Raw genomic sequence first — 17080 nt, 5'->3', positions numbered from 1 at the left:
GAGAAACACACTGAGGTGGTTTGGTCATGTGGAGAGGATGGAGAGTGAGAGACTGACGAGGAGAATGTGTGAGTGAGGTGGAGGGGGGAGAGGGAGGGGGAGGCCAAGGATGAGATGGAGGGATGGAATGGGGAGGTATATGAGGGGGGTGTGAGCTGGGATCAGGGCAATGAAATGGCTGGGGACAGGGCGACATGGAGGCGATTTGTTTGTGGCCACCCCTTATGGGATTAAGACGTCTGGCAATAGATAGACAGATAGATTAAAGTAAAAAAAATGCATACAATTTTAAAAGTTCAATGTAATCGTTTGGTAGTAGCGTGATTGGAAAACAGCGTAATAGAAATGAAAGGCTTTAGCAATGGCAGAGCAACAACAATTAAACTTATCAGTAAAGGTAACTTGCTGTGGATTAACATTACCATACATTGTGCTGTTATGCAGTACACATTTTATACAGTGATTTAGTATTCTGATGCCCCGGTGTAATGTTCGATGACAATGGAAAATCAATTGTGCACTGTTTTGTATAATGGTATATTCCTTGATGATATTATCAAAGCTCATTATGTCCAACTAAGCATAATAGCCCGGAAGTGACTTATGTATGGGGATTGATATGTACAAGTAAGCATTCTATGTTTGTAAGTATGGGTGTGTGACTGTGCCTGGGTGTGTGAGTATTTGTATGTATATGTAGGTATATATATGTGTGTGTAACCCTAAATGTGTACTTGCCGGTATCTGCTAGTATGAGTAGGCTGCGTGTGTCTGTTCATTTACTAGCGTATGAGCATGTCTGTACAAGTATGAATGAAGCTTATTTATAAATGTATGTATGTATGTAAATAAGTATCTATGTATGTATGTAATGTATGCAATGTATGTATGTATGTATGTAATGTACAGTATGTATGTATGTATGAGAGAAACCATACATCACCACACACACACAACACAGGTGAGTGAACAACAGTACACCTGGCTCCCTGCAATTACCCACACAAAGAAGGCCTGGTGTGTGTGTGTGTGTGTGTGTGTGTGTGTGTGTGTGTGTGTGTGTGTGTGTGTGTGTGTGTGTGTGTGTGTGTGTGTGTGTGTGTGTGTGTGTGTGTGTGTGTGAGAGAGAGAGAGAGAGAGAGAGAGAGAGAGAGAGAGGTAGCCTAAACGGAATGGTGAAAGGTAAATGTTGAGTGTGACAAATGAGAGTGAGTGGTGATTGTGAAGTATGGGTGAGGGAGGGTAGTGAGAAGTGTGGTGACTGATGTGGTGACTAGTGACTGGTGAAAAATGACGTGAGGGAGAATAGTGAGGGGTAAGTGGTGAGTGGCTAGGGGTATGGTAGGTCGTGAGGGGGGGGGTGGAGCGGTGAAGGATGTAGATTGAGTGGTGAGAAGTGGGAGAGAGTGGTGAGGATTGAGTGATGAATGGTGATGAAGTGATTAGGGGTGACTGTACTGATGAAGGAGTGAATGATGAGTAGCAACAAGGAAGGGTGAGTGAAAAGCGTGATTGGCGGGTAGAACGGTGAAGGATGAATGTTGTGTTTCGTGAGGATGAGCAGTGAGGAATGAAGGATTAATGATGACCGTTGATTAACTAAATACAAAACGTTAGAAGGCAGCAAAAATATATTACAAAATGCTTCTCCTGGTACTCGAGACCTTTATCGACCCGCAGAGAAGACGTGGGTGATTTTTTTTTTCTATTTTGTCTGCCTCTTTTTCCAGCATCTATGTCAACGCACCAAAAAATTAAAAATAATAAAAAAGAAGACGTGGTTAATAGTATACAAATTAACATGTTATCAAAGAGTATAAAATGAAATTAAATGATGAACACACACACACACACACACACACACACACACACTATGAAAACGCAAGCACTGACTGATAGATCCCACCAAACACAAAAACTGCGGAGCGAGCGAGCGAGCGAGCGAGAGAGAGAGAGAGAGAGAGAGAGAGAGATACTAATCGCCTCTCTCTCAAGCGAGCAGACAGTATAATCAGATTGTGTGCTTACACTACCCTGCCCGTTACACCTGCTGCCGGATAAGTAGGTTCCAGCCCACCTGTCCTGCTGGGTGAGGCTAGGGCAGGTAAGCATGGCGTCTTTACCAGTATTAAATTAGGTTAGTTTTGTGATTACTATTCTCTATTCATTTTAACTTGACCCAAACTGGATTCCTCTCCGTCTTGAATTGTTGAGTTGAAAAAAATGGATTAACACTAGTTCAGTTTTGCGGTTACTCTACTCTGCTCACGTTAACTTGGCTCAAAATTGACCTCTCTCTCAATTTTGAACGCTGGTCTGTAGCAATAGATGAGGAGTAGACTATGATGCTAGTCAGGATGAAGTGTTAGTGTCATTACCACTGCTAAGTTAGGTCAGCTTGGTAATTTCTGTGCTCTTTTCATTTTAACTTGGCTTAGAATTAACGTCTCCCCGTCTTGAGTGCTTAATTGTAACAAGAGAATAACATTAGGTCAGCATTGTGATTACGCTGTTCATATTAACTTGGCTCAGAATTAACATCTCAGTATCTTGCATGCTAAATTGTGACAATACGAGTATATTAACACTAGAATAGCATAGTAATCAGGCTGAGGTTCTATGCAAAGAATGTAGAGCCACAGTGGTGTATTTTTCAGCCAATGGGCTACAGAAAATAATCTTGGCCAGGTTACGGTGAAAATAATATGCTTACACGATCGATACGATGACAGAATTTTTAGTATATTCTCGCTAAATTCACGCCATTTTATTCTGCTTCGGAATTTAGTCTAGCGGTGAAGCGTCAGTGAAAGCTGTATCTGTTCTCCTCTCCCCGGTTTGAAAAATCGCACCTACACAGAATAAAATCGTCTTCAGGTAGCTACCAAGAATAATATAAAACAGAGATCATCAAAGTGAGCTGGGTCATGTTTGGGCAGCTTTAGGACATCACTACTGCTAGGGAGTAACTGGCACGTCTCATCAACGTATATAGAACTGGTACACATAAGCTAAGCACACATTAAAAATCACCCTCTCATCAGTGACCCTCCGAGTTGTTTATAGAGCCCTGTCCACACGCGCGCTAACGACTCCAGCCTTCACTTCTCCATCTACATCTCGCAGCGTCCACCACAACAAATACTATAACAATCAAAGCCTTACCGCACTTGAATTCTCTCTCTCTGCTTATTATTATTTTTTTTTCATACCGGAGCAGAAGTAATCACAACGTTTCTAGTGCCACAAAAACTCAATTCATCCACCTTCAAACTCACAATAATCTTCCACGTGCATCTTTATTTCATTTTTAGTAACACACAGTTCAGCCACTCATCACTATCATCTCTAGATATCATCGGTCTCTCTCTCTCTTTCCCTCTCTCTCTCTCTCTCTCTCTCTCTCTCTCTCTTTCTTGCGATCTACCTTGAAAAAATCACACTACATCTCTTACAAAATCAGTGTCGCGGAAGCTTCTTTTTTCATGCAGGGAAAAATGAAACAAAGACTGGAAACCGTAAAAAATGAATAAAAAAAGTAAAACAAATTCATGATCACTTCGCTTCGAGATGCCTGAACACATTGCGCTTAAAAGACTGGATGTTATAGGCAGAGGGAAACATAGACTAAAGGATTCAAGTTGCCCGGACAGATTGCTTTTAAAGTACTGGAGATGACAGGCAGAAGAGAAAGCAGACTAAGGAAAGCAGCTTCATAGTTTACCCTCCAAGGTGAACCGACTCCTTGTTTTCTTTAACTTCACTTCTTTCCAATTAGCTTAAAAGTTAATCTTATTGCATTTAATACCACAAAAACTCAATTCCTCCCTCTTTACTCTCACCAGTCTTTTACATCACTAGCCAATTTACCTTCAACAAAACACATATTATCCCTTCATCATTTCTCAATATCCTCGGCGTTTCTTTTTCTCGTGACCTACCCTGAAAAGAAAAATCACATACCTTGGCTTTCAAAATGAACTTCGCAGAGGCTAGATGTGCTAAACCAACCCTTTTCTTTCTGTAACCCTGTCCACTAGCTGTACCCAAGCCTAATCATCCCCTCCTTTAGGATAAATTGGACGGTACTACGGACGGTAATACTGGCTGATTGAGTTTCCTGGTTAATATTAAGTGAGCGTGAGTGATTAGCATAATATTAACCCGATGATTATATACACAGGTGCATCCGCTTCCACTGGGAACAGCTGCGCTCTCTCTCTCTCTCTCTCTCTCTCTCTCTCTCTCTCTCTCTCTCTCACACACACACACACACACACACACACACACACACACACACACACACACACACACACACACTGTTCCTATTGTCATTGTCTGTCGGTAATTCAGGTCGATGTGCTTTGTATCCTGGGGAATGTGTGTGTGTGTGTGTGTGTGTGTGTGTGTGTGTGACGAGGTAGCTAGGCAGTGCTATTGGCTGTACTGTGTATTTGCATGTCAGTTTGAGTGATTCCTATTTATTGTGTGTATGTTTGTTTGTATGTGAATTGGGGGTCGGTGTGCTTTAGAGAGAGAGAGAGAGAGAGAGAGAGACAGGTGGGTTAGCTTATGTGGGATTTCTGGACTATCTCACTAATCCTTCTAACTCACCGATGACATTCTTTTTTCATTCTTGCAACCTCGAAGCAATTTTAAGCTAGATTTTTTTAGATTGTTGTCGTTGTTGTTGTTGTTGTTGTTGTTGTTGTTGCTGTTCTAAGTTCATCTGGACGCTAACCCGGTGGACTGCAGGATCAGATTGCCCTTTCCTGCAGTCCACCATCTTCATTTCGGGGGATAAACAGGACACTAAGGGACGTTTTGAATAACCAGGCATAGAGGCTCCCTGGCAATACCTGTACCACCGCGTGAAGGCGTCCCTCCAACATCCATTAAACCCTTCAATACACGGCCACTCTATTGAACTGAATAAAATCGTCTGAAGCAATCACCTGTTCACTTTAACTTGGCCTAAACCTGCCATCTCCCCGTCTTGAATGCTGAGGTATAGGAAGAGATGAACACTGGAATATGGCTCTAGTTACAAAGACGTGCTATGAACAGATTGCAGAGCCGTAGTTATGGATTGTTCTGACATTTGAGCTAAGTGAAATAAGCCACTGGATGAAGTATATCTGGGCCAAGTTAAGGTGAATGAACTATAGTTATAAGAACAGCATAAATCTCTCGGCATAAAAAAAGAAAAAACATGAAGGTAGAAGATAACAGACCAATGCCACTGTTTTCTCCTTCCTTGCTGTCGTCATGTGATTTTCTTAGGATCTGGAGTGACTTGAAAACAACCTTCATGAGCCCTTTCAGTGGAGAGTTTTTAGTTTTTTCCTCGCTAGATATAACCGCCTGGGAGGAGCAAGAATACTCTTAAACTACATTAATGCGTCATCGTGGTGAATGAGTTAAGCGGAAACAGACCTAGTTCAGGCAAGCACAATAGGTATAAACATCAGATAAATACATTAGTTCGTTCACCTTAACTTGGCAGAGATTTTCGTCCTTTTGCAGCCCCTTCCGCGTACCTCAGTAACAAATAAAGACAACACTGTGGCTCTACATCCCTTCTATAGCGCTTGTTCATGATTAGAACTGTATTCCTGTGTTAATCTATTGTTACAGCACATTATTCAAAATGGAGTGAGACTGATTTATGCCTAGTTAGTGTGAGAAGAATATAGTATATAATAACACTCGTGTCAACCTTTGACCTTACTATGTGACGTAAACCTCTGACTGGTTTTGAAAATCGAATTCTTTCATTCGTGACCTACTTAAAACACTTTCACCAGGTTTGATATAAATTGGATAAAAACTGTTTGAGATGACCTTGCCATGTAACCTTAACCTTTAACCTATTTTTATAAAAAACTAAAAGTTCAGTTCCATGACTGGCTTGCATCACTTCAACCAAGAGGGGTCCAAATCAGATCACGACAGTTTTACTCCTTTTGGTCACAGACAGTCACACACGGGTCGAACTTTGATCATGTGACTTTGGCCTTTGTTCTAAAAAAAAAAAAAAAAAAAAAAAAAAATCCCTTTGCTCTTGCCCTGCCCTCAGCTGTCCACCAAGTTTGGTCTAAATCGGATCAAAATTTCTTAATTTGGCCTTGTTATGGGACGTGATCTTTGAGAGAGTTAAAAAAAAAAAAAAAGTAAACCTTAATCCCATTCAATGAATTGGAATAAAATCAGATAAAAATTATTTGACAAACTAATTTCTCAGTTACATATTTAATTACCTACAACTCTTTCCCTCACATAATGACAACTCTTTCCCTCACATAATTGCATAGTCATTAGTGACAGAGTGAAATGTTGAGATGTTTTCCAGCATCTAACAATAGGTATACGGTAGCTAACGATTAGAATGATGGACAAGGTACGAGAGTATATGAAGAAGGTGATGTCTCCGAGGAGGGGCAATCGTTACAACACCATTCAATAGATTCCCGATATACTACAAACCATATGGTCTGCCACTCAGTGTAAAGACTCCCTTAGCTATTACTACGTGAGATGAGTGGATGGTGTATACTCTCACCAATCACAGTCCCACAACATGATTCTAAACCCTATCCGCTGAGAACTCACATGTGATATAAAAGCAATGCGACGCAGCACAGTTCATAAAAACCTTCTGCAGCCATTAGGTAATTCAGCTGTCACTTCACTAATGCACTGGCCCATTAATACCACCACCTCTAAATTTACCTGACTGTAATGTGGAAAAATCTCTCTGGCGCTCTCTGTTTAATTAGGCAGAAAACTGAACCCACTTTTTTTTTTTTTTTTTTTTTGCCATAAGCTGGTAGGACTCATTTTTCGATGTGTTATTAAGTCACCCACATCGATGAGGAAGTGTGAAGCTTTGATATGGCAGGAGAGCAAAAAGTGAGAGCTAGAGCAGTGGAAAGAGGATTGTTAAGAAATGTATGTGGTTTGCTTTAAGTGGGTAGGATGAGAAACAAAGAGATTCGTGAAAGATATGGAGTAAGGACATCTGCAGATAATATGGTAGAAGTGAGTGTGTTTTGATGATCTGGCCAAATGGAGAGAATGGATATTATCAGGGTGATGAGTAAGGTGGTAAAAAGGGTGATGTACGTGTCCGTGAGTTTGAGGGTGGGAGGAAGTATGATTGGCCCCCAAAAAGGTGGATGGATATGGTAAGTGAAAGTGTAAGAAAACGAGATATGGAAGTTTATGAATCTAAGGAAATGACAAAAAATTAAAACTGTTGGATAAAATATGTGCAGAAAACTCTTGACAAGAATTTGCACCTTTCTTTTTAATTGGTTATTGATGGAATAATTATATGACGAATGTATGTGATGCGTATGTATAAAAGAAGCGCTGTTTATCTACCTAACTTTAATCAGATGCCTTAATCCTGGAGAAGGTGGCCACAGACATATCGCCTCCAAGTTATACTATCCTCCTCCAACTTACACCTTTCACTTTCATATTCCTCTCCACCCCATCCCTCCACCTTAACCTCGGTCTCCATCTCCCTCTCTCCTGTTTTACATCACTCAAATACACTCTCCTAGTCAATCTCTCATTTAATATTCCCTCCACGTGGCCAGACTCTCAGGGTACTTCCAGCATTTTTCAGCCATCAGTATAACACTGCAGCACTCCTTACCATCTTCATATGTTTGTCCGTCTCTCCATTCTCTTCCACTCATTTCCACTCTTATTATTCTTGCCTTGTGTCCTTCCAACATTTCCAAGTTTCACTTCTTTGCGTTAGAGTGGGGATTATAAAACCGTCGTGAAATGACTTCCTTAATTTTATACTCAAATTCCTATTTCCTATCACTTCCCTCAGTGTACCAGCAATCTCCTTTCCCTGCCGACCCCCTCTCTTGTACTTCACCCTCTGCTATAAGAAAATGTTTAATCTTGTAAGGTGGATAGGAACTCTAAGGCTTAGGTAATTTGTGGATGATTATGTGGTCCATTTTATTGTGCGTGCTGTTGATCCCTCCTTCACTTATATGCTTTGTCCTTCTTTGTCGTATTATCCATCCAATTTTAACGAGCGGGCGAGCGAAGCAAACGAGCGATGTTTACTCTCACTTGACTTTGGAAATGGGCGGCCCGGCCAGACCCGACCGTCATGCTTAGTAGAAGCTAATAGCTTTACTCCTATGTGAAGTACAGTAGAGTTGAAATTCTTCCTGCATGTGATACATTCATTCAGTAAAGTTTGTTATCAGCTAAAAAACTCATCCATAAAGGCATAGGAACCCCTTGGAATCTCCAGTTTTTCAAAGGAGTGTTCGGCTCTAATCGCTAAGCGCCTCATTTACGAATTCAAATTTAAAAAGATTATCCGTCGCAACACTGTGTTCTTCGGCAGCATCTCTAGTAATTAAATATCAGAGATTCCGCCTATTATTTTATATCAGATGGCAATTGTGAAAACAAGGCGCTCGCTCGCTCGTCACGCGCTCACAAAGCTCACGTTGTTGGTTTTAGTGTTGCAAAAATAAGTTGATGGTGATGATGATGATGGGCGATGGTGATGGTTATGGTGATGATGGTGATGGAAAAACCTTACATTATTTTCCTCATTTACTGGGCAGAAAGATGGTGGTGATGATGATGATGAGGATGATGATGATGATAGCTTACAAAGGCCAAAGTGACGGGGTGAGGAAGCGTAGGGAAAAAGCATAGAAAGGGAATCAAGGGGGCAGAGAAAGGCTTTTGAGAGAGAGAGAGAGAGAGAGAGAGAGAGAGAAACAGTCCTATTACCTGTGTTCCTACACTCTTCCCTCCATTCCTGTTCCCCATTCCTATTTTTCTGGCTACACACTGCCCACGCCTCTCCATCCCGCCCTTCTGCAATGACTGTCTCTGTCTCTGTCTGTTTCTCTCTCTCTCTCTTAGTACACCACCATGCTCCCTTTCCCTCTTCAATGACTGCCAGCCGGGGGGTACGTACCTTTCATCACAGATTCGTACAAACTCCTACATCTCCCTCAGGCACCGCACTGTCATCAGAATCTTTATCACCATCTCTCCCTCTCTCCTTCCTCTTACTTTTTCCCCTGCTCCATTCCTCCATCATTTTCCTTTCTCTTCCTCCATTCACTCCCGTCCTTTCTTCCCTCCCTACCTCCATCCAGCCTTCTCCTTCCACTCCATCCATGAGCTCTCTTCCTTCTCCCGCTTTCTCTCGTCCCCCATCCTATTCTTTCTCTCCTTCCCTTCACCCTCTTCTTTCTTCTCTTTCCTCATCCTCCTACTTTACTTCCTCTCTTCATCCCCTCCTGCTTTCCTTCTCTCCCTCCCCCTTCATACTCCTAATTTTCCTCTTTCTTCATCCTCCTGCTTCTCTCCACCGCATCTTCAACTTCCCTCTCTCCTTCCCTCCATTCTTTCTTGTTCCCTCTCCCTTCATCCTCTTCGTTCCCTCTCTTCGTCTTCTTTCTTTCCCTCCTTCCATCTTCTTCATTCTTTCCTTTCCCCTGCCTTCTTTCTCTTCCCCCCTCCACCCTCTTCCTTCTCTCCTTACGTCCATTCTCTTTCTTCTTTGCCCTCCATCCTCTTCTTTTAATTCCATCTTGTGCGGTGTGCTCTTGCCTCTCCTGACATTCTCTCCCCGTGCTCTCTGTATGTGCATGTGTTAGGAGTGTAATGCTGTAATATATATATATATATATATATATATATATATATATATATATATATATATATATATATATATATATATATATATATATATATATATATATATATATATATATATATATATATATATATATATATATATATAAATAATATATACTACATATATATATATATATATATATATATATATATATATATATATATATATATATATATATATATATACAGTATATGTTGTTTATCATGGTACTTGAAGCCCTTTCACTTGACTTTAGAAACGGACTCCCGTGGGAGTTGTTGTATGCTGATGATTTGGTGTTGATTGCAGAGAATGAAAGACAGGCGGAGGAAAGGTTTAGGAAGTGGAGAGATGGTATGGGGCAAAAGGGTTTAAGGGTAAATGCAGATAAAACAAAAGTGATGATATCTAGGGTTGGTGGCGGTACTGTCAAAGACGAGGGAGAGTGGCCATGTGCAGTTTGCCACAAGGGCGTGGGAAGTAATTCCATCTTGTGCGGTGTGTGTGATAAATGGGTGCATAAGAGATGTAGTGGTATCAGAGGTAGACTGCGAGATAATGCTGATTTTATGTGTACTGCGTGCCGGGGTGAGCAGGTGGAGATTGTCAGACGTGAAAGGATTGAACTTGCTGGTGAATCTCTTGAGTGTGTGGTAGAGTTTTGTTATTTGGGAGACATGTTGTGTGCTGGAGGTGGGGCTGGAGCTAGCTCTGTGGCTAGGGTGAGAAGTGGTTGGAAGAAGTTCAGGGAGCTCTTGCCTCTCCTGACATTGAGAGGGCTCTCCCTACGTGCTAAGGGGTCTTTGTATGCAGCATGTGTTAGGAGTGTAATGCTGTATGGCAGTGAGACCTGGGCAGTGAAGGAGGAAGATATTCGCCGGCTCAGACGTACAGAAATGACAATGATTAGGTGGATGTGCAGTGCGTCCCTGCGTCCAAGGCCTGGAGGGGCTGGGTTTACAATGGAAGAGTTGAGAGGTAGGATGGGACTGGAGTGTATTGGTGTTGTGATGAGGAGAGGTAGATTGAGGTGGTTTGGACATGTGGAGAGGATGGGGGATGATAATTGGGTGAGGAAGGTGAGAAGTGTTAATATTGGGGTGGGGTTATGAGGGGTAGACCGAGAAAGACATGGGACGAGGTCATTAAGTGTGACCTTAGGGTTAAGGGACTGAACAGGGAGGCTGCAATGGATGTTGCAGCGTGGAGAGCCGCCATTAGGTGACCAAGGCCGACACATGCAAGCATGTTGGAGCCTTTAAAAACGAAACGATACAGTATATATATACAGAGAGAGAAAGAGAGAGAGAGAGATTTTATATATATATATATATATATATATATATATATATATATATATATATATATATATATATATATATATATTTATTTATATATATATATATATATATATCTTCCTTTTCTGCCTCCCTTAATTTTCCTCCTTTTACTTCCATAGATATCTCGTCATGAACCAATAGGCCTCCTGTTATCTAAGCTGCTTCTGTACTAATGTGTAAATTCCTCCTCCCTTCATTCATCCACCCGCTTCCGTACTTTCTCTTTTTCCTTTCATCCCCTTCTTTGCCTCTCTCCCCTCATCCATCCTCCGCCATTGTTTCTTTCTTTATCAGTTCTCTTCGTCTCCTTCCTCCTTCCATCCATCCATCCATTATCTTCCATTCTTCCTCTCTCTCCCTATATCCATCTCTCTTCCTTTCTTCCCTCAACACACTTCCATCCTCTTCTTTTCCTCCCTCCCACCCTCCACCCTCTTCCTTTTCTCCTTCCTACTCTCCATCCTCTTCCTTTCCTCTCTCCCTTCATCCATCTTCTTCCATATTCTCTCTCTCTCTCTCTCTCTCTCTTTCCCCCATCCCTCATGCACACACTCTATTAACTCTCCATTTCTCGCCCACCCTCCATTCCTCCAGCACTCTCTCCCTCCCCATTAGTTCTCCCTCTCTCCCTTCCTACCAGATTTATCACGGTGCTGCTCCTCCCTTCATTTGTCATTCCCCTCTGTGGCTTTCGGACCAGCCCTCCCTATTGACAGTGGGGCAGCTTCCCGTCCACTGCATTGCCCCCCATCCAACTCCATCAATTGTCCAAACCTCTTACTCCTTTTATTTGCCATCTCTTCCACTTTCAATCATTCGGCTATTTGAGGCTTGTTTTGCTGCTTTAATGTGTGTGTGTGTGTGTGTGTGTGTGTGTGTGTGTGTGTGTGTGTGTGTGTGTGTGTGTGTGTGTGTGTGTGTGTGTGTGTGTGTGTGTGTGTGTGTGTGTGTGTGTGTGTGTGTGTGTGTGTGTGTGTGTGTGTGTGTGTGTGTGTGTGTGTGTGTGTGTGTGTGTGTGTGTGTGTGTGTGTGTGTGTGTGTGTGTGTGTGTGTGTGTGTGTGTGTGTGTGTGTGTGTGTGTGTGTGTGTGTGTGTGTGTGTGTGTGTGTGTGTGTGTGTGTGTGTGTGTGTGTGTGTGTGTGTGTGTGTGTGTGTGTGTGTGTGTGTGTGTGTGTGTGTGTGTGTGTGTGTGTGTGTGTGTGTGTGTGTGTGTGTGTGTGTGTGTGTGTGTGTGTGTGTGTGTGTGTGTGTGTGTGTGTGTGTGTGTGTGTGTGTGTGTGTGTGTGTGTGTGTGTGTGTGTGTGTGTGTGTGTGTGTGTGTGTGTGTGTGTGTGTGTGTGTGTGTGTGTGTGTGTGTGTGTGTGTGTGTGTGTGTGTGTGTGTGTGTGTGTGTGTGTGTGTGTGTGTGTGTGTGTGTGTGTGTGTGTTTTAAAAGCATGTTCTGTCAAAACGCTTCACTCCATCCATATTTGTTCTCACTTACTGGTTGTTCCAAATTCCTTTCGCTCCATCACTTGTCTAAACTTCTAAGTCTTTTATATTTTCCACTATTTCCACATTCTCTCTTCCTTGGCTCTTTCACTTTTGTGTGCCGGCAGTGTTTTGTTGCCCAATACCTCAGTCTTTCCACTTCAGCAATTGCCCAAATCTCCCTCTCTTTTATTTACCATTCCTTCTACGCTTGCACTTATTTTGTGGTTATTTTTCGTGTTTAAATACCATTACTTTTCCACCATCTTTTGAGGCTTCCACATTTTTTATTTTGTGTCCTTAAATTTTGTACTGAATTGCCATTTTTTTCCCCACTATGCCCTGGCCCTTCCACTCCATCAGTAGCCCAAAACCAGGCACCACTCTTATTAATTATTATATCCACATCGTCATTATTTGGTTATTTAAGTACTTTTTTTTCCTTAATGTTATAAATTTATGCTCTATATTTAATAGTGTCTTCTGTTAAAACTCCCCATTTTTATATTAACCTGCTATTATATTTTCATTGACACTGTCTAAAGTCATGTTCTGTTTGTGTTTTCTTCCGTCCAAACAACCGGGTAAACTCCACTACCATTCTTTTCATCTACCACTACTTCCACAGGTTTTTTCTTTTATATGACTACGTAATTCTTTGGTTCTATTGTTTTCTTTCCCTATATTTCACTTCCCTCACTCCATCAACTGCCCAAATCTCTCTCTCTCTCTCTTTTATTTACCATTTCTTCCACGCCTTTGCTTATGCAGCTTTAATTGTCGTCTTCTATTGATGTTATTTTTCCACTCTATCTCTGTCCTTCCACTCCATCAACTGCCCAAACTCCACACCTTCTCATTCAATTAACCATTCCTTCCACTTTCCCTAATTCGGCTATCTAAGCAACTCATTCCAACTTTTCCATCACTCGGTAGCGTAGTGTGATCTGTCAGTGTAATTTTCAAGTTCTTACACTCCGTCAGATGTCCAAATTCCTCTCTCCCTCATTGCTCATATTAGTTCCTCATTTTCATTTACCTTGTGATTTATTTCGTGTTCTATCAGTGTTTTCTTTGTGTTTTCTTTCAATATACCTCACTCGCCTACTCCTTCAATTGTCGAAATTCCATTCTCAGTCCTTATTTTTACATTTCCATAATTTTATTGGGTGTATTAACTGTGGTTGATGGGGGCGCTCACCATCCACTCACTCGATGTAGTGCTGCTCTCGGGTGCCTGCCCTTTCCTCTCTTTCTTCTTTCCATCTTTCCTCTTGTCTTTCTCTTCTTCATTCATTCCTCTTCCTTCTGTCTACGGGTAACTCTACACTGAATGACAAGCCAAATGGTTTCCTGTACACCAGGAAACCATTTACTACGCTGGGTTGTAACCACATAACCAAACTATGGCGCTAGGCGGTGTTGGTGAGTAATGAAGGCGCTCCAGTCGGATTGAGCTGGTGCAGGTTTATATCCAAGGGGTAGGTGGGGTTTATTGCTCACGTAATGCCACTCAGGGGTAAGTGTTTTCTGTCAGAGTTTGCCAATGAATTTAGGGTTCTTTCACTTTTGCCATGTAATGTGTTTTGTCAGTGTTTGCCATTTATTTTCGTGTCATGTTAGTGTTTGTCATTCAGTTTCATGTTTTGTTAGTGTTTGCCATTCAGTTTCGTATTTTGTTTGTGGCTGCCATCTAATTTCATGTCCTGTCAGTGTTTACCATTTAATTTTGCATCCTTTCAGTGTTTGTCATTTAATTTTGTGTCCTGTTAGTGTTTGCTATCTAATTTCAAGTTCTGTCAGTGTCTGCCATCTAACTTTGTGTTCTTTCGGTGTTTGCCATCTAATTTCAAGTTTTGTCAGTGTTTCCTATTTAATTTTGTGTTTTGTCAAGGTCACTAGTGTTTTCCTTCAATACACTTAGGCCCAAACACTCCATCAGTTGTTTATAAAGTGTTATTTCTATGCTGTTTCTTGTTTGGTTAGTTAACTACTATTACAAAGTTGGTGCAATTTAATGTTATATATTTATTTTTGGGTTCTGTCTAACCTCCTCACTCCACTTTCATTCACACTTCAGCTGACTCTACCTTTGCATTATAGTTTGGCAAACAACAGATAATTTTACTGTGCTCAAGGGACAGCTAGGGCAACAGATGTATTATAAGGTATAATTATTAGCGCTTTAGCCTTATAAGCCTACAAAGAACCTCGTATTTTTATTTCAACTCAGGGTGATTACATTTAGCTTTCAGAAACCCACCTCATGTAAAGTTAATATTTCACCAGTTTCATTTATTTCAGTGTTTAATTTCTTGGTCTCTCGGTGTTTTATTGGTGTTTTCTTCGTCTTCACTTCAGTCCTCCTACTCCCAAAAATCGTCCAAACTGTAAACTTGATTTTTTTTTTTTACCTGTACAATATTTTCACACTGTAAATTAGCTGGATATTTAAGTTCATATTTTAGATGTTTTTGTTCGTGCTCTGTTGGTCACGACTATTTAGTTTTGTTCTATCTAAACTCTTCATTCTTTTTTTTTTATTTATACCTCTTCTCGCACTTTTACGTAGTTGGTGTTTTAATTTTGTATGCTTTCACTGTTTCTCATCCACTGTACCTAAACCCTCCCACTCCATCATTAGTCTATACTCTACCTTCATTTTAATTTTCGTGAATACTTTCTCCCACATTTTCACTTACTTGGCTTTAAAACACGTGGGAGAATAGGCGATTAAGTGTTTTATCAGTGTTGGCTGTTTTATAATGCTAATATTAGTGCCAGTTATTTTATATTATGTTCAGGCTGTTGGCTGTTTAATGTTATTTTGTCAGAACATTTCCTATTCCTTTTTGTTAACCATTGTTCCCAGACTTTTATTTACTTATTTTTTTTTATTTGATTTATTTATAGTTTTTTTTTTTTTTTAATTTGTTTTATGGCAGTGATTTCTTCCCCTGTACCTTAGCCCTTCCACTACATCAGATATCAAGACTACCCACTACAAATTAACCTCTTCTTTATAGTGAACAACATGGCTATGAGATTTGGAGTCCTGTTAGTGCCAGTTAAATATATGTTTATCTCAGCCTCTCCATTCCATCAATTACCCAAACTCCACACTTACTCCATCCTTTCTGTCAAACACTATTTCCGTCTTTACACTTTTTTCCATGTTTCACAGCCTGGTCTACATTATTAAGTTCGTTATTCCATCTGTGTTGTTTCTTAATCTTATGTTCTGTCAGTTGGCTATATGTTTTTGTGTCCTGGGTGAATGATAGGGGTTAATCAATTATCTTATCACTGTTCCTTGCTTTGTGTGCTGGATATTGGCCCTTGCATTCGTAATACACTTGATAAGGCAAAGTTAATCAGTCAGAATAAATCATTTATCGTCAGATCAGTGACTTAAGGTTGGCTCAGTCAGATGAGGTTAGGTTAGTCTAGGTCAGATAATGCAAGGTTAGATAAATTAGGCAAGGTCAGATACAGTAAGGTTTAATCTTTCTGGTTAGGTCAGGTCAGGTCAGGTCAGTCCAGGTCGTCAGTAAGATCAAGCCAATTAAGTCATTCAGGTCGACAGGTAAAATCAAATAAGGGGGATAGGGCCGGACTTCATCAATCAACATCAGGAAAAACAAGATTAGGTTAAAAGAGGACAAGACAGGTCATGTCACTCCAAATCAGGTCAGTCTAGGTCTGGCAAATGGTCAGGGCACATAAGGTCAGGTCAAATCAGAGTAATCCAGATCAGGTCAGTCTTGGTCAGGCAAGGTATGGTCTGAACAGATAAGGTAAGTCAAATCAGGGCAATCAAGGTCAGCAAGGAAAGGTCAAAGCAGATAAGGTCAACTCAAATAAGGTCAGTCGAGATCAGGTCAGTCTAGGTCAGGCAAGGTAGGACAGAGAAGGCCAGGTCAAATCAGGTCAGTCCAGATTAGGTCAGGTAAAAATAGATTGTCTTTCCTTGGTACTCACTATGCTAATGTCCACCAGGAGGGAGGGGGACATGGTACATCTTGGCGGAATAAGAGCGCTTTCATTCAACTGCAAAAATAAGGTCCCCATTTGCATAGGGTTGGGGAGTATGTGAGGGAGGGTGGTGTGTCGCGGGGATGGGCGGGAGAGCGTATGAGGGAGGGTGGTATGTGTTGGAGAGGGAGGACGAGCATGAGGGCTGTGTGTTGTGGAAAGGAAGGGGGAGAGTGTATGAGGGAGAATGTGGGGTGTGAATGAGAGAGGTTGATGACAATGACTATGATATTTAATTCAATGAGCTAAGGATAAAGACAGCAAAGCATGCCCATCCCACCCCACCCACCAAACCTTCCAGCCGAAACCGGAAGGAAAAAATAATAGGAATGGAGCGTAATGTGTTGTGGGAAGGTGGAGGCAAGTGTATATGAGAGAAAAATGGAGTGTGGATGAAGGAAGGTGGTGTGACCGGGGGAAAAGGGGAAGAGTGTGAGGGATAGAAATATATCTTGAGGTAGGGTGGGGGGAGTGTATGAGGAAGAGTGGTGCGTTATAAGGAAGCGTTGTATAAGGGGGTGGTCGCGGGAAGGGAGAAGGAGTGTAATAGGGA

This window comes from Coenobita brevimanus, chromosome 69, assembly GCF_032717465.1.
Source record: "Coenobita brevimanus isolate Jiangsu-jjx chromosome 69, ASM3271746v2, whole genome shotgun sequence".
Taxonomy (NCBI): domain Eukaryota; kingdom Metazoa; phylum Arthropoda; class Malacostraca; order Decapoda; family Coenobitidae; genus Coenobita; species Coenobita brevimanus.
This window is presented reverse-complemented; position numbering follows the sequence as displayed.